Below are 27,359 nucleotides of genomic sequence, written 5' to 3' on the forward strand. Positions count from 1 at the left end.
TTTCCTCTTCAATTTGTAAAGGCACGTTTGGGTTTGTACCCCTTTCATCCTAAAAGATCCTTCAGCTTTAAGACCATCCGATGCAGGAAGGCACCTCACCCTCACCACCGCTATCCACCCTCCCCCCTTTCCCCACCCCACACGTCCCCTACTGGTGCGGTGTGTCCATGCCCCCCCCCCCGGGGATTACAGCGTGTTCTGACCTTTAGTCACATACACAGCGCTCCAGGGGTTCCTAAACCCCAGTCCTTTTCAGCTACTTCTACAACTTCTGTATCCCAGCTCCACCACTTCTAATGCTTCAGGTTTTTCTATAAACTGTACTTTTCAATCTGACTAAATCCGAAACAATCATCTCCATAAAACTGCGCGTTTGGTGTGTTAGTTTTACTTCTTTGATATGTGTTAAAATAATGACACATGATTTAAAATACCCACTGTGGGGTTGTACATACTGATCTTCCCGTCCACCTTGGTGCCATATTCCTGCATGCATGGGGACCTGCTGCCATTCTCTCTTGGGCCTGTTCCTGCCAATTTCAAGTCTAGCCATAGAGAATTTAAACGACTTCTATTCTATTTCCCAGACATATTTTTTTCTGCTGTGGAAAATATCACATGGCAAACAGATTCCCCTTTAGATAGGAGGTGAGAGCCTAGACTTCCTTTTTACAAGTAGAAACTACTCTGTTCATGTTCCAAATCCCCTACACTTTCCATCTGGGGGGTCCCAAGAACCCTCCTCAGGAAGCCCTCCCAGGCACACGAGACATTTTTGCGTTCCCCGGGGTGAGGGCTTATCTTGAGGCTGAGGAGGAAATTTTCCCTTGGGTACCTGCAATTTATTCCTTCTTTTTAGGGAAGCACTTCTTACAAGTATCATCCACACTGTTCTCTCTTCTTCCCACTCAATCCCTGGGAAATCTAGAATGGAGGCTCTCTCCCCTTTGGGAGAATATTATTCTTCTCAAATAACACTGAATTCACATCGCATCAGCACTGTCCTAGCCATTTTCTACAGGATAATTTATTTAATCCTCACAACCTTACCAGGCAGGAAACTGAAGCACAGAGAAGTTAAGTAACTTGCCCAACTCCACAGCTGGGCTTCAAACACAGGCAGTCCATCTTGCCAATCTTCGTGTTTCACCACTGTATACCTACTATTGCTCATAATAAAGTTTAAGTGGCTGTTGGAAACAGCAATAATCCTAAAGTTAATAGCAATTGTTTTATTGCATGTTTATTACCTGTCATGTATCAACTTATTTTATTTGCACACTACCAAGAAACCAATACTTTTACTATTGCTCTGTAGGGTTTCTTGTGCACCTAGGAGCCCACAGAGTAAGCAGTCTGGCTCTACGTGGCCTTGCACAAGTCAGAGAAAGCTCACTGCCATGAAATTGGCCTTGGGAGCACATCTGTTTCCTGCGATGACCCCAGCATGCAGGACAGTGCCTGGCACATGATCATGCTAAGTACCAGTCAGACAAAGGAATTCCAGGCTGCCTGGGCTCACTTAGAACTAGGCGTATCACACGGTGGCAGCTATCAGTGGGGAAAAGGAGGACCCAGGGCCCAGAGTCGGCTCCAAGGAAGAAAGGGGTTTCTAAAGCTTTCCTATTGCTCCCAGCCCAGGAGATCAAAGGGAAGAGATGCTGCCTCTAAAGACAATTCTTCCCGTAATTGTGCACTGCCATCCAGGTAAGGAAAACAGGCTAACCTCAACAACAGGATGAGGACATTTCAAGCTGCAGAATAAAATGAATCAAATAGTTAAAATCCTTTTCTATGACAAATGCCCATTTACTTCTGCCTCTGTTTATATTTTAATTAAACAAATGATGAAGAGTTACCACTGATGTCAGCCTCTTTTCAGATGTGGCTCTGCTAGCTTGACAACATTGTCACACAGTTATCATTCCCTTCAGGGACCTCCCTGTCATCACTTCTGACTTCAAGTACAAAGGTTAGGGAATATAATTCCTTTTGCTAATCCAACAGATGTCTGGAAACAATGGACTTGGTTGTGCTACCTCTGCGATCTTGAGTAAGGTCAGTTTCATTGAATTTTGTTGCTTACAAGTAAGGCAATAGGTTAGATATAGACCTAAATGTGATAGAGGTTTTGCACCTCTACTGACAGAACTTTAATAGATTCATAAACCAAGAAAACAAAATCCTATGGGACTATGTGTCCTAATTATAGATCTGATGTTCAGTAAATTTCTCCATGGTAGCTGTTCAGTAAATTTCTCTAATTGAACTAAGAAATCAAAGTAACGACGCAGGGACACTAGCTAGAAATACGGGTACCAATGGCTCTTGTTCATGTTATTGATGAAATGGAAGCAAAAACAGGGAGGTAATTGAACAATTCCTTGTGATAGAAAATGAACTATTGCTCTGTACCATGGGGAAAAGAAATCCTAATTTAAATGCTGTTCTGAGGAAAAAGAAAAATATATAAAGACTTATCAGCAGACAGCAGCAGTTAACATCAACCTGATTAAAAACAGTCTCCTAGGATCTGCTATTGTTCACAGCCTCTTTCTATATTGATTGCAAAATACACATTATTTATGTCATGCAAAATGGTGGCAGTATGACAACACAAGATAACCAATTCATTTTGTTTTAATAGTATTTAATTTTTCTGAAAAATGAACTGCTTGGCATATATGAAGGAGAAAACAAAGCAAAACAAAAAAAAAGGCTAATTAAGGTTGATGGAATTCCTTTCTTAGCTACAGATTTTTTTGAAGCCAGTGTGGAAACACCAGTAGGGTATAGACAGAGTAGGACTTTAAGTGGAGGTGTAACAGGTAAGGTGCTGCTGTGTCATCTGTTATTTAGGGGTGATATTTCAGGATGGCTAAGTGGGGAGAAAGATCTGGAATGTGATCAGGGGTGTCTCAGGGGAATGGGCAGTCTTTGTCATGGATTAGCCTTGGGGATACTGAGTTCAGGATAGAAGCCACGCTTAGGAGTGTGGGGCGTCCCCTGAGCATCAATCACAGGTCTTCCACACCTTCTCTTGTTTTTGGCATAACCCATCTGGCACCCTTGCTTGTTTGGTCTGACCCTCTCTGGAGCAACAGGTGCCATGTTCCATTAGGGGCAAAATGTGGCCACATGGCGTACAGAGAGCTTTTAGGGTAATGAGACTACTGAGAGAGACCTTGGACCACAGAGAGACTAGCTGACAGAGTAGCAGAGAGGGGAGGGGGTGTTCTGTGAGCCCATCTCGGGGGAAAGCCAACAGAGCAGCCACTCATCAACACTGCAGGTCAGTGTCACCAATGGTCCTGCAGGCTCTGGACAACAGCTCCTTGTGCAAAGATACACACCCGGTTCATCCTCTCACTCCCTTCCACTACCTGGTGGAGGAGGACACAGGGCCCACCTTGCCGTTTCTTTTCATGACCAGCACCTTGGATTTAGGAATGGAACAAAAATGGGACTGGGCTGAAGGAATTTAGGAGGGGAGTGGGGAGAATCACATACACACTTGATAATTCAGTTAGAAGTCCTGAGGTAGACAGGAAAACGAGTTGTTTCCTGATGCTCCTGTTATCAGATTCTCTCTTAAGAGCCACACTTGGACTGCAGACAGTCAGTACCAGTCAGCACTGGTGCCCCACACGGCCGGGGTGGGTGTCGGTGCCGGTGCGGCAAGAAAGAGCAGAAACTCTACACTTCTGTGTTTATGTGTCCCTTGCCTAGGGGCTCTTACCACCTACCTGCTGCACACCCCGTCCCCCACCCAACTCAGTCAGCAGGATTTGGGAATGAATTTCCAATAAAAACAACTTGAGAGATTGGAACAGCTTTACTGTGAGCCTGCCTAGGACCCTCATTACTGTGTTCTTCTTGGGTTGGGGGAAGCTACCAATGGGTAGACTTTGTCTTCCTTTAACAAGCTTAAATCCTTACTAAACGATCAACTGTAAGCATATACAGATTTTTTAAAATACAGAAATTTGGAAAGAAGGTAAAGAGAGAATTAGGAAGAGGAGAAAGGAGAGATCCTCTCTCTGAAGGGAGGGGATTCTAACTGAATAAGGGTCTTAGTATCCCTCCAACTAAAAACGCTCGTGAAGAAGTTAAATGTTTTGAGCACATTTAGTTAAAGTGGCATTGCAAGAACTCCAATCTCTAACCCTCAGTTTCTTTTTCTGTAAAATGGGGATATTAACAGTATCTACCATTCAGGACTTTTGAGGGTGTTGAGTAACATAATGCGTGGAGAGTTTATATGACACTGTCTGGCCGACCATGAGAACTAAGAAAAATTGTTAATAATAGTAAGTGAACTAGGAACACTGGTAGCCAGAATAGTGAGTGCTGTGATTGGATGTCTGATGTTTCAAGAAAGAATCAGAGTACTGGTAATGTAATACTGTGTGTCAACTACCCTTCAATAAAAAATAATTATCTAAAAAAAAAAAAAAAAAAAGAATCAGAGTACTGGCATCTCATCTGGCTGATAAGAAGGTAAGAGCAGAGGCAGGATTTAATAAAGAAAAACAGAAGGCTTGAAGTTTCGTGACACTCAAGTGGTGCATTATAGCAGATATGTGAGACATTTGAACCCGGGATTCTCTGAGAATAGGGATCGAGTTCAGCAGAACGGAAGAAAGGTAGTCGCTGTCAGAGAAGACCTGTAGGGAATTTAACATATGAACTAGGTCTATAATGAGGAAATACAATAAGGCCCATTTGAGTAACACATTGGTGCCTTATTGGCAAGAAATTGAAGGTATTTATGAAAACTACAAAGGAAGAGGGCCAAGGAAGGGGCAGAATGCTTCTATATTTACATTCTGAATCCCAACCCTTTATAGCTATAAGGGGCCTTGCTGATCCCTCAACCAGCTCAAAGCTCTTACTGTACAGATGAGGAATCTGAGGCCTGAAGAGGGGTGCATGTCCATGGTGCCAGTTACTTAGAGGTAGAACTGGGACTGGATGTTGGGTCTTCAGCTCCCAGTCTCTCTGCTGAGCAAACCTGTAGCAAAGGTTTTTATCAGCCACAGAGGTTCTGGGAAGAATAATCAAATGAGTCTAGGCACTTAAATATCTTATATTTCTCAAATAATAAACATTCTCATTTGTGTACCTTGACCCTCAGGCAATCAGACTGAGGGCCCTGGTGACCATCCAAATATTAAGTATTTGAAAAGCATAATTTCTTTCTAGTTTTTGCTATTAAGATAAATAGAAACCTTAATATTTACTTTCCAGGGGGTTGGTTATCTTGCATGCAAAGGTACAAAGACCCCACACTTTGGAAACCACTTTCCTAGAAGCCTGTGTCTTCCATCCCAACTATAGGCCTCTGTTTAAGGGGAGGAAAAAAAGAGTCAAGTCACTGGCTTAGAACATGGCAACATGTAGGTAAAGGAGAGTGGCAACCTCCTGAAGATGGGGGAAATGCCAGCAGAAATGAGAAAGCTGTAATCTTACTAGAGATCCCTGGTTGTAGAATCCCATGGTGCTTCTTTCCACAGTAACTTTCTTCCATCAGAATCACTAAAATTGAATACAAAAAAACAAGCTAACCATGTCTGATGTGATTATAGGGCATGGGTGGGTGTGGGTAAATTGTAATATTTCCAGAATATCTTGCCTGGCTTTAGTGCATCTGCATATCAACAGGCATTCCTCAGGGGTGGAGAAAGATAGTTCATCTCCAAAGCAGTGGGTAATTACCAAGGCAACCAGGGCTTATCTGAACCTGAGAGGCTGGAAGGAGGGCTTGCTTGCTTCTGCCAGAGCAGGAGAAAGAAACAGCCCTGGACTGGCAGTTCATAAGCAATAAACTGGTCTTAAACTTTATTTCTCCCTTTGATTTCAGTTTTAGGGGTATTTTGCCCCAGGATTTTCTTTCCCCAGAGTTATATCTGGTGGTAGTTGGCAGGACCTATGAACCCGAAATCTGTCATAATGGGTGCGACGTTTGGGAGGGCTGCCCCTAGAGATGGTGGGGAGATGCCCAGAACCTCCCTGGGACGGTGGGGAGGTCCCAGTGGATGTGACATCAGAAGGTGCAGCTTCACCTGTTATTGTCCCCCAATCTGTGGGGCTTCCAATTTGGAAGCCCCTGGTGAGGAACTGGTCCGAGTGAAGTAACTCCTAGAGGGGTGGGGCCTTCCCCAGAACTGGGGAAGGGTGGAGACACCAGAAGCTGCAGAATAACCCTCCAAGAGATAGAAGACTGCTTAGAGGCCCTGAGTGGCCGTGTAGCGGCTGGCATTGTAGGGTCTCTTTTCATTGAAATAGTGGAAAATGTTATTGAGGAGAAAGAGAGGATTATCAAGAGGGTTAGAGAGGAGAGAGAGAGGGACTTAGGACGGAAAAAGACGCACTTCAGCATCGCGTGGAGGAGCTGGGCAATAACCTATGGGATGCCATTAAGGAAGAGAGACAGTTATTGAAAAGACAGGTCGTGCTCCTGGAAGATTACTTAGCAGCTGCAAGGGGGGAGGCGGCAGGAAAAGCCACGCTGCAGGAGGCCATGGGGGAGGAGGAAGGAAGACTGGTGCCTTCAGCCCCAGAGATGGAAGAGGAGCCGGATGGAGAAGGGGAGGAGGCAGGGCCATTGGCCGATCTGCTACCAAGGCCATCACCCAAGCAACCGTCCTCTCCTGTATTAAAGGCCCGCCTGACTGTAATTAAGAAAATAAAAATGAAACAACCGCGGGCTCCTTAGGGGGAGGAGCAGCCCCCTCCCCAGGTTGTGGAGCCCTCCATGCTCCACCCCTACGCCCAGGATGAGCTGGTGGACATGAGCATCTGGTATAGGCAGAGGCCATCAGAATCTCTGCCTACATGGCTTTTACATCTCTGGGATATGGGGGTGTAAAACATTGTTGTGTTGGGTACTGAGATGAGTAGAATGGCTTCCCCAACGACTCACCCTTCCCTCTGGCAGCAGTTGTAAAATGCTCATACCTCAGGGAATCAGACACTCCTGGAATAGCTGACAGCTGCCATCAGGATAGTTTGGCCTAATCAGGGTGATTTACCATATTTACCAGTAGTTGGAAAACATATGCAGAGCTCCAACGGGTACTGCAGGAATTGGCTATGAAAAATATCATCTATAATATGGACCCAGGGGAACCCTCCTACACTGCTGGTGGGAATGTAAGCTAGTTTCAACTATTGTGGAAAGCAATATGGAGGTTCCTCAAAAAACTAAAAATAGAAATGCCATTTGATACAGGAATCCCACTCCTTGGAATATACCTGAAGAATACAACTTCTCAGATTCAAAAAGACATTTGCACCCCTATGTTTATCGCAGCACTTTTTACAATAGCCAAGAAATGGAAGCAACGTAAGTGTCCATCAGTAGATGAATGGATACAGAAGATGTGGTACATATACACAATGGAATACTATTTAGTCATAAGAAAGAAACAAATCCTACCATTTGCAACAACATGGATGGAGCTGGAGGACATTATGCTCAGTGAAATAAGCCAGGCAGAGAAAGACAAGTGCCAAATGATTTCCCTCATTTGTGGAGTATAACAACGAAGCAAAACTGAAGGAACAAAATAGCAGCAGACTCACAGACTCCAAGAAGGAACTAGTGGTTACCAAAGGGGAGGGGTGAGGGAGGGCGGGAGGGGAGGGAGGGAGAAGGGGACTGTGGGGTATTATGTTTAGTACACATGATGTGGGGGATCACAGGGAGAACAGTGTAGCACAGAGAAGGCACATAGTGGATCTGTGGCATCTTGCTGCACTGATGGACAGTGACTGCATCGGGGTATGGGTGGGGACTTGATAATATGGGTAAATGTAGTAACCACATTGTTTTTTCATGTGAAACCTTCATAAGAGTGTATATCAATAATACCTTAATAAAAAAAATATATATGGACCCCTAGGGCCCTGATGAGGTGTACACTATAGGAATGAGAAATGTAGTGCTTCATACAGCTCCCACATCTCTCTTTGGGTCCCTAGAGAATACTCTTACCCGCCCCCCCACCCGGCCCACCTAGGGTGACCCATAAGTGAGGCTATTCGTACTTTAGCAGATCTGGGGGAGGTTGAAACAGTAAGGGCACGGAGGGAAGTACGGGCTATGACTGAAAGGAGAAGTGCAGAAGTCCCCGTGAAGGTCTCGAGGACCCAGATGTGCGTTGATTTGATAAAGGCCAGGGTAGTGAAAGAAAAACTCAGTGGGCAGCCCAATACAATATTGTCAGAACTGTGGCACCAATTAAAGCCAGAGCAGCAGTTCCAGCCGCTGAGCTCCAGGACACAGAAATCGGAGGCAAGGCCTCAGGCCAGCCTGTGTCCCTGCAAAACTTCCTAGGGGACAGTACTCAGGATTTGCCCGAGCCCTCACCCCCACAGGAGGATGATTGGGCATCACGGTTAGACTGAGGGGGAGTCAAGGTCCCCACCTTGGGGGATATGGTGGGGACCAGAGGCCACATGTAGAATTAGCAATTCATTGGTTCCCTGTGAATGTACAACGTGGACACAGGAGCTGAGTGTTCTCTGATTTACAGCAACCCTGAGCGTTTTCCTGGGACCCCTGCTGTGATAGATGGCTATGGAGGTAAGGCAATTAGAGTGAAGAAAGCCCAAATCCCATTGGGGATGGGGCGTTTACCCTCAAAGGAGTATTCTGTGTACATTTCTCCCATCCCTGAATCTATTTTGGGGGTAGATATCCTGCAGGGCCTGTGGTTACAGACCACTGCAAATGAGTTCAGACTAAGGGTATGTGTGGTGAAGGTAGTTCTGAGGGGACATGCTAAGCACCCACCTGTAGCTCTGCCTGTACCTTGGCAGGTAACAAATACTAAGCAATATAAATTGCTTGTGGGACACAAGGAAATTGGAGAAACTCTACAGAGTTGGAGAGGGTGGGCATCATAAAGCCTACTCATAGTCCTTTTAATTCCCCAGTGTGGCCAGTGAAAAGGCTAGACGGCTCCTGGCATATGACCATGGACTACAGGGAATTGAATAAAGTCACACCCCCTTTGCATGCTGCTGTCGTCTCTATAGCAGACATTCTGGACACCCTTGGCCATGAACTGGGAATGTATCATTATGTTGTAGACCTTGCTAATGCTTTCTTCTCTATGACATGGCACAGGAAAGCCAGGAACAGTTTGCCTTCACGTGGGAAGGCCGGCGGTGGACATTCACTGTCCTTCCACAGGGATACCTCCACAGTCCCACCATCTGTCATGGACTTGTAGCCCAGGACTTGGCCACCTGGAAGAAATTGCAAACAGTGCGGTTGTATCACTACCTTGATGATATTATGCTCACATCTGATTCTCTTTCAGATTTAGAAGGGGCAGTTTCTAAACTACTGTAACATCTACAGGAAAAAGGATGGGCTGTGAACAGCACCAAGTTTCAGGGACCTGGTTTGTCTGTGACGTTCTTGGGGCTTGTCTGGTCAGGTAAAACTGAAGCTGTTCCTGAAGCAGTCATAGACAAGGTCCAGGCTTTCCCCACCCCTACCACTGTGGCAGTATTACAAGAGTTTTGGGTCTTTTGGGCTACTGGAGAGTGTTTATCCCACACTCGGCACAAATTCTGAAGCCCTTATACCAGTTGGTATGAAAGAGCATCAGGTGGGACTGGGATGAAAATGTGCAGCTGCTTTTACTGCTGCTGAGTGAGCAGTCCGTACAGGCCTTGAGTGTAATGGGCTCATCAAGGCCCTGTGAGCTAGATGTTCGTGTAACTGAAGATGCTTATGGATGGGGTCTTTGGCAGCGGCTTGAATGGACACGCCAACCTACTGGATTCTGGTCACAACTATGGAAAGAAGCAGAGGTCCAGTACGCCTTGATAAAGAAGCAACTGGTTGCTGTGTACCACTCCTTGCTGGCTACAGAGCCTATCGCTGGAACAGCTCCGACCAGAGTAATAACCACCTATCCCATTGCGGGGTGGGTAGGAGACTAGACCCATAGGCCACAGAGTGGCATGGCACAGACGCCTACACTGGTCAAATGGGGTGCATATTTACAGCAGCGCAGTGCCCTCTCTACTAGCCTCTTAAGTGGAGAACTCCAACGCTTATTGGGGCCGTGACCTATACCAGTGGAAAGCAGGAAAAACTTGCTTTTGAGCCATTGGTAGCTGAGAGTCCTTATCAGGAGGGAAAAGCCCCTATACCTGAAGATGCTTAGTACACAAACGGCTCCAGTCGTGGGCAGCCCCCCAAGTGGAGGGCTGTGGCTTTCCATCCTAAGACTAAAGTGATATGGATGGAGGACGGAGAGGGGAAGAGCAGTCGATGGGCTAGTTGCAGTCAGTATGGCCATGATTACCTAGGAGCCTTCCCCCCTAGTTGTCTGCACTGACAGCTGGACCATCTACTGGGGCCTGACCCTGTGGCTACCGACATGTTACCATGCCAACTGAATGGTTGGACACTGGCACCTTTGGGGGCAAGAGTGTGGCAAGACCTATGGGCCTCTGGTCAGACTAAGGCTGTTACCGTATATCATGTGACTGGCCATTTGCCTTTGGCATCCCCAGGGAATGATGAAGCAGACACACTGGCCCACGTGTGCTGGCAAAAGAAAAGCCTGCCTCTGATGTTGCCCAATGCCTACACCAGCTTTTGTTGCACACGGGGCAAAAGACAATGTGGGCTGTACCCCATCAGTGGGGCTTGCCACTGACCTTTGAAGAAGTCAGCAGAACCCAGAGGAGTGCCTTGTGTGCTCTAAGAGGGACTTATATGCCGAGTCCTGCAGCAACATGGGACAAGAGTAAGGGGGCCAATACCCCTTGTCAGGTGGCAGATAGACTATCCTGGGCCTCTGCCCCTATCAGAGGGATATCGGTATGCCATGACTTGTGTGGACACAGCTACTGAACTATTGGTTGCTTTTCCTGCACGTTGTGCAGATCAGCAAACCACCAAAAGGGGCCTACAGAGTCTCTTTGCAGCATATGGCTGGCTGCAGGTGACTGAGAGCGATCAAGGCATCTACTTTACTGGACATGCATTACAAGGATGGGTGCAGGAATTCGGAATAAAGTGGAAGTTTTCATGTACCATAATACGTAGTAGGGCAGGCTTGATAGAGAGGTACAATGGTTTGTTGAAATCTGGCCTGAAGTCAGACACCAATAGTCTACAGGACTGGTCAGTTCGCTTATGGACAGTGCTACAGCATTTGAATGAAAAGCCATGAAAAGGAGCCTTGAGCCCTGTGGACATGCTAACACACATTGGTGCCTCTCCTATTCAACTGTATGTGCAAACCAAAGAAGAGTTATTGAAGCCAGGATATGGCCCGCAGAGCAACATCCTGCTGCCAGCCCAACTGCATTAAGCCCTGGGGACACTGTTGAGTGGACCTGTCCCTGGACATTTCAACACATGGACCAGTGATGGCTGGCCCTTCTGGCACCTTGGGGGAAAGGCCTGGAAGCTGGTCTTGTGTGTGTTCCTCGAGTAAAAGCAGAGTGGCCCCCATAGATCACGGTAGTGTACCCAAAACATCCAGGAGGTAAGAGCATCTGGTGGGGAAGTTATGTTTAATCTTTATGGCCAGTGCATGTACCTCCCGTAGCCCTACATATTGAGCCATCTGTAACTCCCACAGGGAGGGGGGTGAAAGTCTGGTATCCTAGACCAGGACGAGATCCGATTCCTGCCACTGTTCTATCACAGGACCACTCTCTTGCATGTATCCTACCTGATGGACAAGATTTGCCTATGCTGCTGTCATTAAAACATGTATCATATCGCCCTTAAGGTTATTTTCTTCTACAGTCCTTGTGGCCTGGATGTGCCCCCTGGCTGCAGGTGCTGTGTAATGATTGCTCTGAACTTTACCTCTTCATCTACTGCCTGCTGGAATGAACGAGTTTTGGACTTAATCTGCATAAGACTTTGAACCTAGCTAAATCCTCCAGCTTGAGGATTATCATGATTTTATTGCTGTTGCTATTGTTATGTCATTAGTCTGGTCACAATGCTCGTTTTCTCACCCAGGGACCACTGCGGAAGAGGGGGCACAAGTAGATTGTAAGGTGAGATTTCTGGAGGGGTGGCCTGTGGGTAAAATTGTAGTATTTCCAGAATATCTCCCCTGGCTTTAGTGCATCTACATATCAACAAGTGTTCCTCAGGGGTGAAGAGCAGTAGTCCATCTCATATCAGTGGGTATGTACCTGGGGGACAGAGGGCTTATCTGACCTTGAGAGGTTAGGGGGAGGTCTTGCTTGCTTCTGCTGGAGTAGGGAAGAGATACGGCCATGGATCGCAGTTTGTAAGCAATAAACGGGTTTCAAACTTTATTTCTCCCTTTGACTGATTTTGGTTTTAGAGGTGTTTTGTCCCAGGATTTCCTATCCCTGGAGTTACAGTGGGTCACACCAGCTTAAAGCTCACAACTCCATAGAAAATTCAAGACATTTTTGGTGCCACTGCCCACTGAATTCAGTGAAATGTAACACAGCGTTGAAAAGGCAACGCCCGTCAAGAGGTGTGCCCCACAGTTCCAGAACAGGGAGTGGACGCTGCCTTTCTTGAGCACCTTTTGTGGGCCAAACACTATTTTAGGTACTTTGTTTCATTTGGTCTGAGAAGAACTGTAGAACCAGGGAGGTATATGATCCCCACGTAACAGATGAAACACTGGCCAGAGAGAGAGAGTCATGGAGTCCACGTCTGTACTGGCTTGTGGGGGGTCAGGGATCTACAGCAGCTTCCACAGAGGTTACGGTGGAAGACAAAAGAAATGGATTCTCCACTTGTGAAGACGTCTCAAGGGAGCAAGGTTTCAAATGTGGCAGCTTAAGCTGACTTAGTTCCCACGGGGCACAGTGGGTGAAGGTTGCCTTGGCTACGGAACACAGATGCCACTACAGAGGGGTATTGTGGTCATGATGATTATGACTGACTTGTAGAAAGATACGTGAGCAGCTCAGTGAAGCAGGGACCAGAGGGTCGGGGCCCCTCTGAGACCTTGGGCTCGTCTCCTCAAAGTACTTCTTGCAGCCAGTGTCAAAGAGCCACACACCCTAGTCTTCAGGATGCAGGCTTCTCATTCAGAATACTTCAGAGAATAGATGATGGTTTCCCTTTGTGGCAATGGTGCCTTTTAGCACAATAAGGACACTCAAGTATGTTAAAAACTACCTCACAGAAAGAGACAAGATAGACATCAATTGCCCAGACAGTCCCAGCTAGGGATCAGCTGGAGGAACTTGTTACATAGCTTCCAAAGTCTAAGCACATGCTCTCAGCCCTGCAGAGTCAAGGGCAGGTTGTCCACTCTGGTCTTCCGTGTAGTATGGACAGAAATGAGAGCGTGACTGACACCCAAATGATCCCAAGGCAGTAATGACAGAGATCACTTTATGCAAGGCATTGAGACAAATGGAGACCTGCTCTCTCTGTGTTAGGTAGAAAACAGGGGGTCCACCTAGTTGTGTAGAAAACAGTGTGCTCAATTCTGGGTGGGACAGTGAATAGAAAGCAGAGGTCCTCACTCCTCACAAAGAGCGTTGTGCTCAAAAAACTGCCAGCAAGACCACACACGGATTTGCAAAACCATTTGCTTCGTTTCTGGCTGCAAAGATGCTGAAAGGATTTGTTCTGACTACACTCTGCTCCCAAGTGCACAAAAGTTCCTTTCTACCTGAGCCCGGAGCCCCTAAATATTGAGGTAAAGTGGTGTTAGCATTCCTACTATGCTCCCTGGCTGTGACCCCTACTCTTCCTGGGGCCGAAAGTATAGTATTACTGATCAAATAGCCAACATCCCAGGGTACCTGTGGGGAAACCACACATCAATTAAGGTTCACTGGAATCAAAAGTAAAAGATTTTGCTGTTTGTTTGGTGGAGTTTGGCTGGGTTTAAAATACACAAGTAGCTGCTAGCTTTGCACTGAGAAGAAAAGCTCATTTCAATTTATTTTTTTTTATTTAGTGGAGCAAGAAGAATATAGAGGTTAGAAAAGAGAGAAATAGCTCGAGATCATGAGAGAGATAAAAGGTAAATGATTTGAATTAAACACACAGGAAACAACATTAAAGAAGGGAAGGACATAAAAACAACCCTAGAGATCTAAATATACAACAAAGAAAAGTTCTTTGATCCGAGGGCAAGCTGTGTGAATAAAGAAAACAAAATATCATAAATGTGCTAAAGGAAAATAATTAAACAAGAAAAAAGTTTCCTTCCAACTCCCATCGTAAGGACACCACAGCTCTCTTGCTTGGTGTAACTACAGCTCACAAGCTAAATGTCTAAATCCAACTTTGAAAAATCCTATGTGACATGCTCTAGTTTGAAAAACATGTAAGTGAACCAATCATTTCTCATGGGTGGGTCAATTCTGTTTGGTGGATGGGTTTGTTTTGAGTGGCTGTGAACAAAGACCTGGTCGATTCATTTTTTGTCATTTAAAATTTGTACCCTTTCAAAAAAGAATCCGTGGTTGCCTTACAGGACTCCATGGCAACTTCACCAGTTTTGAAGAGTGGTTTGAATATTTTTAAATGTATCCAGTTGGTGTTCCCCTCATCTCCAAATCACAAGTTTATATCACCTTTCCTTAAAGGTGTTTCTGTAGCATTTTCTGTGTAAGCTTGTACACCACTACAGAATCATTGCTATTATTTAAACTTCCATGAAACACACTTCAACTGGCAGGCATGTGAGTCGTGAAGTTAAAAGTGTATTATGGGAGAAACAGAACTGAAGTGGGGTACGAGGGCAGACAAACGCTGTGCAGGGCTACAGATGGCAACGGGAGGCCCGCAACAACGTGCGGGCCTTTCCATTCTGCTTTGCCCCATTGTGTTTTGAATAGACTGAATCACTGCCCAGCTTCAGGGCCCAGCCTTTCAAAGGCCTCTTTGTAAGGGATATGCTTTCCAGAGCAGAGTTAAGGTTGCTGTAGTAACCTTTACTACAAATTTCCTGAGCAGTGGTGAAAATCTCGACTGAATTGTGACATTACTATAGTTACAAACAAGACAGCAAAACGAGCGGTGGCCTGCCCATTTAGGGGGTCTTTTCTTATCTTAATGTAACTCACCATCCTCTGCCTAAATCATCCACAGAGACAAAAAAGGGGCTGCATTTCTAGCAGCCAGAGCTGGAGAAGGGAACCTGTGCAGTATCAGGAAGGCTCTCTTCTGTACAGTTGTGGGTGGTGGGAAAAATGGAAGTTTACAGACTAGGGAAGGGACTCCCAGTTCATGACCAGTTTCAGCCATCATGTTTGCTGGGCTGGGAAAAGCCACCTTTCTGGTGCTCAGCAGACAGGCATGGTTCAAATCCACAAGCAAAGACTGAGTGTGCACGTCACCGGGAGAAAACAGTTCAGGATTTAGTGGAGTACCCCTTTCAGTCGAAAGAAGCAGAAAGCAACAACACTTCACCTTACCAGCTGGACAGTAAGACAGAGTTAAACCCCTGTCCGGTGAACTCAGTGAAGACTCACTATGTACCAAGCAACACTCTAAGCTCTTTCCATCTATTAACTAATTTAATTGTCCCAACAAACCGGTAAGGTTGGCATTATTATTAATCTCCATTTTAAGGATGAGGAGGCTCTAGCACAGAGAAGTTACATCCCCTGCCCCAGATCAATGCCAGTGAGCAAATACTCTGCTTCCAAAATGAGCTTTCCCACCTAGGCACTGGGTATTCCGATCTAGAGCTCTGCATTTTAGGAGCAAGGAGTGAGCCAGGAATGTCAGCTTGAGTCTTCCATTAGCTACTAAGAAGCTGTTCCACAGGCATGGGCAAAATTGGGCAGAACAGGGAGCAAAAAGGAAATAAGAAAACCAAGGATGGGAAGCATTTAGTCCATTTGCTCACCCATCCATTCACTGATCCCAGTAGTCATGTGGCCACTAGGAGCCATGCACTGTTCCAGGTGCCGGGTTTGGTAAATACTTGCAGATCACACAGAAAAGGCTCCTGCTTTCACCAAGCTTACCTTCTCACTGGTGAGGCAGAAAACAGAATAGCTGGATAGGAAAAAGACAGACAGTCGAGGGAAGGGCAGTGGGTATGGCTGAGTACTTGGCACTGGACACAGGAAGCAGGCAGCCAAGATGGAATCCCCATCAGAGGGTGCAGCCCAGGTCACAGAGGAAACCTGTCTTCCTTCCAAAGGAAACCCGTCCAAGCTACTGTAGTCAGATCCAGATCCCACCCAGGAAGAGAAATAGCACCACCTCTCATTTGTGTATTACTTGCAGTGTCTCGTTACTTAGCTATTTATCATCTCATGTGAGTCCTAAAAGCAACTTGGTGAGGCAGGCGGGAGCAGGTGTAATTATTTCCATTTTTCAGCCTGGACAGGCTGGCAAAATTTCCCCCAGTAGAGAGGACTCTGACGGAGCAGTAGAATGCGGGGAAGCCTGAGGAAGAGGTTTCTGGCTGGACTCATGAGCTCCGGGGAACGTCTCTCTGTTTATCCACCCAGCATGATAATGGCTATGTCACTTACTGCTGCTGGGTTATTATTAGGCTGGGCTGTGAGTCTCCGTGCGCTGGATCTCGCCTACTTAGAAACACAGAGGGGGCAGGAGCAGGGAATCAGAACCACTGGCAGAGCTAGACTGCTTTTAACCTAGAGACAGGGAAAAAACAAACAGCTCTTTAAAAACACAATTTTCAAGCTTACTTAAAGGTAGCAATTCCAGCCTAAAAGCCTCTCAGCTTGGAAATGCACCACTCAAAGGAAAGGGCAGAATCACCAAGGCATAGAAAGAGAGGTCAGGCTGTGGATGACAGCTCTACTCGGTGCCAACTTCTAAGTAGGATGAGGATTACAGTAATTCAGCCCTCAGCAATTTCCCATTTTAACTGATGTTTCCTGTTTTCTATGCTGGGCATCGTAAGGCTATTGAGAACCAGACCCGGAGTTCACAGGCCGTCCCTCCACTGAGGTGCATTCTTTTCTGTCCACTCATCGCATTATGTGCAACGCTTCAACCCAAAACAGATCTGTTTTCCTACTGACCTCAATTTACAGCCACCATTACTGTTGCTGAGAGATTCTTGGCTCTGTGGGGCCAAGATGGGGGGAACAGTGACCTTGCCTAGCAGTTACCCCGGCCTTCTGCCCTACAAATAGAGTCGGAGCTGCTGGTGGGTGTCTGCAGGAATCGTCCACACCCGCCTGGGGTTGATTTGATTTAGGAGTCGGATGAGGGGCACAAAGGGGATAGAAATCTCTTCGTAGCCCTTTCAGCTAATTGCTGACGCACCCCAGCACAGAGTAGACAACTGGGTTTTTTGTTCATAGGATAATGAGAGTATGGTTTTTTTAACCTTTTATTTTGAAATAATTTCACCATTTCAGAAAAGCTACCAAAAATACACAAAGAATTCCTACACTCGTTACCGATCTGTAACCCTTTGCCACATTTGCCCCCCTGCTCTCCCACCCCCCCCTCCGGGTTTTTCTCTAAACCTTTGGAAGTTAGTTTGTATACATCATGCCCTTTTACTCCCTCATGTTTTAGTGTGCATTCCTCTAAGAAGGGAGTTTTCTTATATAATCAGAGTAAACAACTTCAGGAAATATAACACTGATAACAATACTTTTTATGCAAGTAAACTTTCCAATTTTATCAATTATCCCAGTAATGCCCTTTGACAAGGTCTTTTTTTTTTTTTCCCCTGGTGCACAATCACGTATTGCTTTTAGTTCTCGAACTTCTTCAGTCTCCTTTAATTTTCAACAACTCTTCAGCTTTTTCTTGTCTTGTATGATGTTGACATTTTAGAGAATTCAGGCCCCGGTATTTTACAGAATTTCCTTCAGTCTGGGTTTGTCTGATGTTTCCTCATAATTAAAGTCAGCTTTTGCATTTCTGGCTAGAATCTAGTCAAGGGATTCTGTGTCCTTCTCGGGGTATCTTGTCTGGCGGTACATGATGTTTGTTGATATTTGATGGGGATACAAATTCTTGTCACTTGGTCAAGTACTGTCCCATTTCTCAACTGTACAACTTCTATTTTTTCCTGTTGAAACTGTTGTTAGGCAATTGGTGAGGAGAAACTTTGAGACTATGTAAATATCTTTTTCCTCATCATACTTCGACAACCAACTATGATAGAATTAAAACTTAAAACCCAGTTACTCGGCTTTCAGGACAAACAAATTACTCTTGGAAGCTGAGTGTTTAGACAGACAAGGGCTGTGGGGCATCTATGCAGGCTTCACAGAGACATGCTGGCTGGTTTCCTCACACCTGCTGGGCTCCAGACAGGATAAGGATGCCGCGTGGCTGAGCCCCTCATCTCTGACATGGAGCCCACCTCCACAGCCGTGAAATAATGCATTCCTAGAAGCTGAACTGAACACCAGAAGTATGAGTCAAGGTGATCCTTATGGTCCAGACAGAGTGACAGCGTGTGGAAAGAGGCATGAAGGAAATCAGGTCTGTCCATTCGCAAAGCTATTACCTGTGGGATGTTTGTCTCGGGTTCTCTCCACCAGTGTGCCTCTGAGCCTTCTCCCAACCCCAACCCCGTCCCTCCCTCTTCTTTAGCTACAGTGCTGCGGAACGAGTATCCACTTCAAAGGGGCACATGGAAGAAGTTCTTTTGGACCACAGAGCTTAGAGCCAGGTGGGGACAGGTGGATTGGCAGTAAAGAACAATGTGTGTGAAAAGGATGAAGTCCAGCCAGTCCGTTCAAAGAGGCTGCCAACAATTGCTTTGAGCCACAAAGGGGGAAGACTGTTATATCCGACCTTTATGTTTCCAGACCTTCTTGTTTCCACAAGAGACTGCTACCACTTGGGAGAGTCACAAAACATTTTCTTTCTGCTAAAAATTATGGTGTGGAAATATTACCTCAGAGGATGACTTTATTATCCAAGAGCCACCAGTAGATGGCCAATTCTGCAACCAGAGCAGCTGGGACAGAACTCTAGAAAGACGCTCTGTCTCTCCAGCAAATTATCACAGAGATAAAGACGAGTGTGCTTATCTAGCGACCAGAGATTCTGCTTGCCCTGTCACCACTACAGCCACGCGTGTTATAGCCTGAAGCCCATTCCTGAAAGACACATGGAGGTCAGTGATTTTAACTGCTACCTACTGAAACAACAGTAAAATAAAAGTTTTACACTTTGTAGGTGAAACATTTGCATTTAAGATTGAGTTTCCCTCTCCTAGCTAGAGAAATGAGATGTGAAGTATCAGCAGTGTACTCCAAACTTCCTAAGGATTCTTAAACGCAGACAGGAGCTGACAACAGTAACAGCAAATTCAGGGATGGCTGCCTTTTAATAACTGCACTCTCTGGTTCTTTTTCCTGAACCACATCCCCTGTTTTTCACTGATTCAGCCATCTAATCCAGTCAAGAAACCTGTGCAGTACTGTGCCAGGCCCTGGAGATAGAATGATTTTTTTTTTTAAAGAGATACAGAGGTTTACAAATGAATTATTCAAGTATGTTGTAGTTCTGGTATGAAGAATGAATTTGGTTGACATTAAGGTTCGGTTCGTTCATCACATAAAATTACAGAATGCGCTGGTGCAAAATGCAGTTCACATTTAATTGCAAGATATTTCCCCTGGCTGCCAGGTAAGTTGAGAAGACCCTGAATTCACACAAATCACTGATCCTCATGGACAACTGAATTCCAACCTGCAGGACCCCATTTTAAGAACTCTGTAGTTAACCATTTTAGAAACAACAGCTCAAGCTCTGGCTAATGACGATCAGCTCTAATGATCATTTATTCCATTTAAATTAAATGTGATTAGATTTCATCTAAAAAACTGTATTCCACCTCAAGTGTTATTTTTTCAAAAATCTCATTTGTCCAGCTGTGAGGCTCATAAATTTGGTGTGAAGTATGTGGTACCATCTCCCACCTGGCAAGGGGTTTTAAATATCTTAACCGGAGTCCCTAAATCTTTAATGTCATGTAAGATATTTATAAGATATCCTTTGTTGCCAGTGAGAAGAAGCTGAAAGGGCATTTGAGCAAACTGCTTACTACAGACCAGTTAGCTACTCTGTAACGTATCGTCAGGTAAAGTGCTAAGTGTTAAATGCCTGGGCTCTTGCATCTCCTTTCTAGAAGAAAATCTAGGGCAGCTCTTCACCACCAGTAGGTCTGGCAAGACCAGCCCTTGGAGAAAGGCTGGGGTGGACTGGGTTTTCCTGCTCTGCCTGCCGGCCCACGCTGAACGCCATCCCTTCTCTGACGTCTTTATTGGCGAAGTATACCCAGCACTCGAACCATTCCAGTCTCCACCACCGTTCTCGGCCACCCATTCTCCCCACCGCCTCCTCGCTCTCGGACTTAATCACAGGAGGAAGTGAATCTACCCCTGGTGCTGTCACAATTTTTCAAATCTGGAAGTGGGTCACATGATGTAAAAGGAGGCTGAACATGGTTGAAGTCAATGAGCTGGGACACGTGTAGAAGACCGAACACCTCCTAGCTATAGATCTTCCAGGGCTCTAATTGAACAGGACATTCCAAAAATACCCCTCTTTGGCTGGAGGGGTGGCTATGAGGAGTTTTGGCAGGCCGTCTGGAAGGACTCACAGACTAGCTCTAAGAGAACATCCAAATGATAAAATCATAATCATAACAAGAGTAATAGAAACAAACTCTGAGCAGGCTTATTCTGTGCTTTTTTTTCTTTTTAAATGTTAACACTGACAGCCTATGAATCTTCAGGATTTGTTGAAAATATCTCCACAGTTAACAGTCTACATTAGCTCATGTACCCACAGCCCAGCAAGCACCCTCTTTAAAACAGAGAAACTCCCCACTCACACTGTGACAATACGGAACACCAGAGTTCACCTCCCTGTCCTCAGAACCGTCCTCATTCCTAGAAAGTCTTGCCCCAGGGGCTGCAATCCCCAAAGCCAGCCTTCGTTTGTGATGCACTCACTGCCCTCAAGCTTACCAACAGGAGCCCTGCATTTAGTGAAAGCACTTGGGACACTTGGGACTGAGCAGTGTCTCTGGGGCTAGTGTGAGAGGCTGTAATTCATAACTGAGAAGAACCTCTTGGATGCTGGGTGGAATAAAGTGAGGAACCACTTTAGAACTTCAGGATATTATCCCTGCCACTAAGTCCATATTCTGCCATGACCTGGCAGGGAGCAAAGGATCAGGACTGAGGGACAGACTCAGATTTCCTCTTCTGCCACTTACTGGATGGCCCAGGGGATTTACTTAAACTCCCTTGTTTCCAACCTGTGAGGGTTGTGAGCGAGGAGCCAATGAGGTAAAGGGCAGGAAAGTCCTTTGTAAACTATATGGTGTCATCTTAACGAGTTATTTTGATAACATCAAGAGAGAATGGGAGAAAATAGTTAATTTATCAGTTTCTCCTAATTTATGCCCTCACACAAATTGTGGTAACACTTCCCAGAACTTAACCTTTCCTCATCCTCAAACCTGTTTCCAAAAAAGCACAAGGGGAGTGCCTGAATACAGGGGAACCCGTCTGCTGCCTGGCAGGGACGGGCAAAGCCTCCACTGGAGGTAAAAAGAGAGGATGGGCCCTGGCTAAGATGCCAGTAAGGTCCCCGGCAGGGTGAGCATCACAGGAAAAGGTGAAGCAAAAGAAAAGGCTAGGCAGAAACAGGACACCTTGCAGCCAACAGCAACCAGTATGCCAGGGAGGAGCTCAGGTACCTTCCAAAGTAGGATCTGGGGACAAGTCTAAATGACTAAGACACTCTCCTAAACGTCTGGAGAGCACAGCCAACCCAAAGGATGATTTCTATATAATCAACAAAAATTGATCTGTCATCCTGACATGGCAACATGCTATGGAAGAATGCTCACGAGGCAGGAGTGACGGGGCAGGGTGCTGGGGTGGGACAGGCCGTGCCTAGAAGTCACACCACCTTCCCAGGAGGCCACAGCAGCTACCAAGGCACCTGGTCTCACCTTCCTCACCCATGAAGAGGGCGTCATCACAGACTCAGGGCCATTAAGGGAAATGTGCCACACCTGGGATCTGTCTCGTTGGTTGGATTTGACATGCCGTCTTGACATTAATTAGACCTAAGTACAGCTGGCTCTCTGACTAGACCCTGAGTGCCCTGTGGGCAGGGAAACCTGTCTTTTTTCTTACGAATTCCCAGAGCCCACCCAGCACCATGTGTGGCACTCCTCCAGGGTTGATCAATTTTATTACATTTGTAATTGAATGAGGTGTGAAGTGCATATAAGCTGAATATATAAAGTCTATACATGTGAAAGTTAGGTATTGAAGGCAAATAAAAGACTCTTGCCAACTTAAAATATAAAAATGGTGTTGGAAGGTGAAGGACTGGTCGGTGGTATCTCCACTTCTGCCCAGGAGAGAATGACACGTGGCAGGTCGCCTGTGAATTCAGTCTGCTCGGGACTGCTTGGGACATCTTTAGAGTGGGGCAAGGTGACTCTCTTGACTGCTGTCCGGTGAGAATATCCCTTAGCATCATTCCAAGCTACCTACCATATTAACTGATCCCCACGTAAAAGAAAATGAGATGCCCTCGCTGTTTTTTCTAGAAGCCATCCAGCTTGATGGGTGAGCCCCACATTGCAAATAAAGCCTTCAGTTTGAGACCCCAAGTCAAGTCTAAATGTGACAGTAGAAACAGCTACAAGCTTAATAAAACCCACTGTCTGAAATACAAAAGCAAAAGGTCAGGTGCCTTCCAGGTTTTCCCTTGGCATAAGCAGTGTTCACCCCACAGCTAGGCGGTGTCCTCAGATAGTGGCACTGAGGTACATACATCGCCTCTACATTGTCCTCTACAAAGCTCTCACAAGTGGTCAGTGAAAGGCAGTGGCACAAACTGTCATATGCATGATTGGGGCTCAAAGCAGATAGTTATACTGAAGCAGTACAGGTGAGTATAGGACCTTCTAATAAAATTAACAACCCCAGGAACACAACTCTTCCTTTCCTGCGTGCCCAGCACTTCACAGTTAGGAATCCGAGAGGGGTGATGCCCAAAGCAGTGGTCATAAGGCAGCCATCCCTCCTTCCATTTTCTAAATGAGGAAAGTGACGTTCAGGTACTTGATTGAGGTCACATATAAAGCAAAGGGCAGGGCTGGATTCTTCTGCCAAGGCTTTCAGTAGCCTTTTTGCATCTTTTCACAAAACTGGGCTGATAGTGACCCTGAGAAGTAACTGGAGCTGAAATAGGCCTTGGTTCTAGAGTTTTCCTTTGGACTGCTGAAGCCCACCAACAATTTTACAAGGAGTTGTTAGGAAAAGGAGCTATCTTCTAATTATTTAGGGATGACACTAAGTAAGTCATAATATGACTTTTGCCATTTTTGTTTTCTCCATTCAAATGAATGTTTTAACTTCTTTTAAGAAGTATTTTCCTTTCAAGAGGTAAAATGAAAGAAAACTGTAAACTGTTCTGGTTTGGGTAGAAATGCTAAGGGATCAGGCTCTTAGTTCAAAGTTCCTTCCCAAGTACAGGTAAGTGGGGACTATGAATTGAAAAATACTTACTGTTGTAAATTATGCTATAAATTGAGCTATTCATTGACCTTGGCTCAAATAAAATCTTAGAAAAATAGACGATCATTATTCTTCCTGTCATGAGCAAAAACAAATGCCTTTTTGTAAAGTGCTTTGTAATTTAAAAGAGCACTTTCACCTATACTCTTTCATTTAACCTTCACAATCTTTGAAGTTGGTATTACCACCCTTGATTTATAGACCAGGAATCCCAAGCTTTTAGAGGTTAAGAAACTGGCCCAAGGTTGCACTGAAGTTTCCTCTAAATGAACCCGGATTTTCTGAATTCATAGGACAGTACTGCCTTTCACTCCATGCAACGTGTCGACATCTTCCAGCCAAAGACCACCAGGAAGATACTCGGAGTCGCACAAGCATTGTGGCATGGGCAAATGTGCACCACGGGACTGAGGGCCCTCAGGAGAGGGTGTCAGAACCTCTCTGGGCTTTAGTTGGGTGGATGTCGGGAGGTCTAGGAAGGCAGGCTTTGCTCCAGATTGGGTACTGTCAGAGAGTGGAGCAATTCTATGACAGCATATCTCACTGTCATTTACAGGTTGAGCTGACTAGATCCATGGTAAGGAAGCCGTGGCCACTCTTCCTAGCTGGTGAGATGTCTGGGAGGTGTTGTGGCTTGTACAAAAGCCGTTTTTTGGTCTGTGCTTAGACAAAGTCACGCAGTGACCTTGCCTAGCCTCACCTGACCACGGCTTCAGAGAGAGCCTGTCTGAGATGGGTGATGTGCGAGCCTGCTCGGGTCCAGAAGGAGGGCAACAGGGCCTAGCTGTGAGCACCATACCAGCTCCTGACCAGCCTAGGCCTAGCTGTGTCAGACCAGAGGCTGCCACGACTTGCTCTCTTCTTTACAAACATCTGCCTCTGAGCAGTCTTCACATCCACCAGAAAGTCAAGGGAGATCATTCACTAATTAACTTAGTGAAACCAAAAATACAATCAGCACTAACCTGTCCCAGGAACTCCCTCACAGAAGCAGTAAGCTCTGAGTCACAGTCTTCCTGTGTGGACTTGTCTTCTGTTCAGATCTCCCCACGGGCAGACTGTACGTTGAACCGTGGCAGCACCTGCCAGTTGTCCCCCACGTCTATGCTTCCTTTCCTTGAGTAATACAACCTCTGGCTTTTAACTGGGCACGTGGCTGTTCAGAATGAAGAATTCATTCCCAGATTCTTATGCAGCTAGGTGTGGCCAGGTGATGTAAGTGGAAGCAGTATATGCAAGTTCTAGCATGCACCATAAGGGGAAGGGGGCTGGCCTTGATCAGACTTGGCAAGTGGTGGCCAGAGGCCTCTAAGGACCAGTGCCACACCCTAGGGGTGGCAGAGCAGAAAATGGGAAGCAGCCTGCAGGCAAGGGCAGGACTCCATACCAACCCTGTACTGCCTCCATCGAGAATGTTAAGTGGGAGAGTTACATAAGCACACACACACACCACAGTAATGATCAATAAAAACTCACAATTGCAGCTGCATATTATCAGGTGCAAATTTTTTCCATTTAAATGTGGTAAAATTAAATTTAATCCCAGAAGTACTTCCAACACCAGGCTTACACAACTCTTTCCCTACCTGCATCCCCTTGCTTTGCGTAAGTCCTCATTCCTTCTCAGTAACGCACAATACGGATAAGAATTTATTTCTGACGTGGTGTATTGCTGGGCTCACTAACTGCGCTATGAGTGTGGTTACACAGGTTTATCTACACAGGATGTTTCTAATTTTTACCTTTTTGTCTCTTGCTTTCCCAATAACCCAGAACCCAGTGAAAGGGGCATAAAGGATACCAAGCAAATGTCTTATTTAATGAGCCTTTAAATACTCAATAATGTAGTCATATTTTAACCTCTACTCTTTCATCTATCACTTGCCATCTTTATGGGAGATATTTGCGTTCATGGATAGATGAAAACATACAACTCAGCTAAACTGCAGACTGCTATGGGACTGCTCCCCAGGTTGGCAAAGCCTTAAACGTTAAATTTGTGAGTGCCACGAGTTCAAATATATAAAATAGCTTTTTATTTGTAAAAGGCCCTAAAGGACTTTTTTCACTGTTGATTTGTCATACCCCTTTATTTGTAAAACCATTTGCGATTTACACAGTGCTTTCCTACTTATCCACTCATTGTCCCTGCAGTCAGGCTGGACATTTGTAACTGACTGTGTTACAAACACGGAGCTAGACGTTCTGAGATGGTGAGTCACTTGCTCATGGCGCCATTCATCTAAAAACCCTGTGAATGGCGCTTTGGGTTACTTGCCTGGTTTCTCTACAAGCAATGCTAAGGTAAGCTTTCCCATACCTTTATCACTGCACCTTGGGCTGACATTTCTGTGGAACGGACCCTGAGGTGGAACCGCGGGCCAGGGATTTGAGGACAGGACGTGAGCAGGTAGAGGCGGCACTGGGAGAGCATTCTGGCAGGGAAACGAAGGAAAGCACAGAGACAGGAGGTCGAGGAGGCAGGCCTGACAAGATCTTTGTTTCCAGTTTCACTTGGCTGGAAATGTAGGCCACTGCTTTCTAACTTCAGGGTGAAACTGAGTCCAAGTGGACGTTGCCCAGGGGGAGCTGCTGGGATGGCCTGGGCAATGGCCCTCGCCAGCGTCTCAGGGAGCATTTAATTGTGTGTCAGCCAGCCAGATCTGCGAGCAGCTGCATCAACAGGTCGGGTCCCAGGAGGATGAAGTTCTGCAGAGCCGTTCTCTCCTGGAAGGAGAGCGAGCAGGAGCCCCAGCAGAGAGGTAACAGCAGCTGGGCAGCTGGGACCAGCCAGCACGGGAAAGGCACAGAGCAAGCACCAGGCTTTGCCTCTCACACTTGACCTGATCCTGACTGTGATTCTGACAGCTCCCTCTCACCTTCACTCTCAGGGTTTGCCTCATAGACTCCAAGAGCCCTAATCTAGCCCTTTGGGTGAGTGAGTATGCCGTTTATCACTGATTGCAACGAGTTTAAAATGAATCCTCTACAAGAATTTGTTTATCATTTACTAAGTTTTGTTTATTTATGTTTTATTTCCAGAGGGCTAGAACAGCAGGAAAAGCCCTGGCCTTGTAGGTCAGAAAACCTAGAAGAAAAAAAGAGAAGGAAACCTGAAGAGGAGGGGGAAAGGGCATGGATATGTACTAACTGCTCGCTCCAAGCCTCACTTTACACGTTTGACCTCACAGGACTCCTCTGGGGGTGGCGGTGTTGGTCCATTACTGATGAGAAAATGAAGTTTCAGAGGTTTGGCATCTGGTCCAAACACCCACCCCACCAGAAAAAAAAACAACAACAGGGCTTGAATTTGCTTCTTCTGGTCTGCCAAGGGAGTTCCATTCTTCCAAGGCTGTGAAAACCGAATGAGAGAACAGATGCAGTAGCTGGCCACTGAAGGGTGAGAGGAGGTCAGGGCGGTAAGGTCAGGGCCTGGTGGCTTCGGTTCACTAAGAACGCCTGCGTCTCCCCAGAGCTCAGCCAGTGGCCCAGGCAGGCTGGACGGTGGCCCAGAACCAGGGTGGCAGAGGGCCTGCAGGGCTGCGCTGGCCCACTGAGCAGGTCCGTGTTGCCACTCACATTTTTCAACAGGCTAAGAACAGCCCTCGAGTCCTTCCTCCTCCTACCTTCAGTCCTGTCCTGCCGGTTTCCCTCGGACTTGTTCCTCCACCCCACCCCTCCTCTCCGTTCCCACAGCCGCCGCCTGGAGGTTCTCAGGACTTCCTACCAGCAACTGCACTCTAATTGGTCTTTTTGGTCAGCTCCCCACCTCCGGCTGGTTTGGCCCTGGGCCCCATCCCTCCCTAATTACTTAAGTGAGCTGAGTAGACGCAGCTTCCTAACCT

The 27,359-nt window shown here is 46.1% G+C and overlaps 1 protein-coding gene across 3 annotated transcripts in view; it reads right to left on the minus strand.

The window, feature by feature from the left end:
• Positions 1–27,359, minus strand: part of MYO1E (myosin IE) — a 197,502-nt gene that overhangs the window by 122,329 nt on the left and 47,814 nt on the right. Inside the window, exon 1 of one of the 3 annotated variants that reach the window (XM_057488848.1) lies at positions 24,480–24,605. The exons of the other annotated variants lie outside the window; for them this stretch is intronic. The gene's annotated coding sequence lies outside the window, so the exon portion shown is untranslated. Of the gene's footprint in view, positions 1–24,479; positions 24,606–27,359 lie in introns of those variants that run through there. 3 annotated transcript variants of the gene reach the window in all.

Source organism: Manis pentadactyla, chromosome 11 (genome assembly GCF_030020395.1).
Source record: "Manis pentadactyla isolate mManPen7 chromosome 11, mManPen7.hap1, whole genome shotgun sequence".
NCBI lineage: Eukaryota > Metazoa > Chordata > Mammalia > Pholidota > Manidae > Manis > Manis pentadactyla.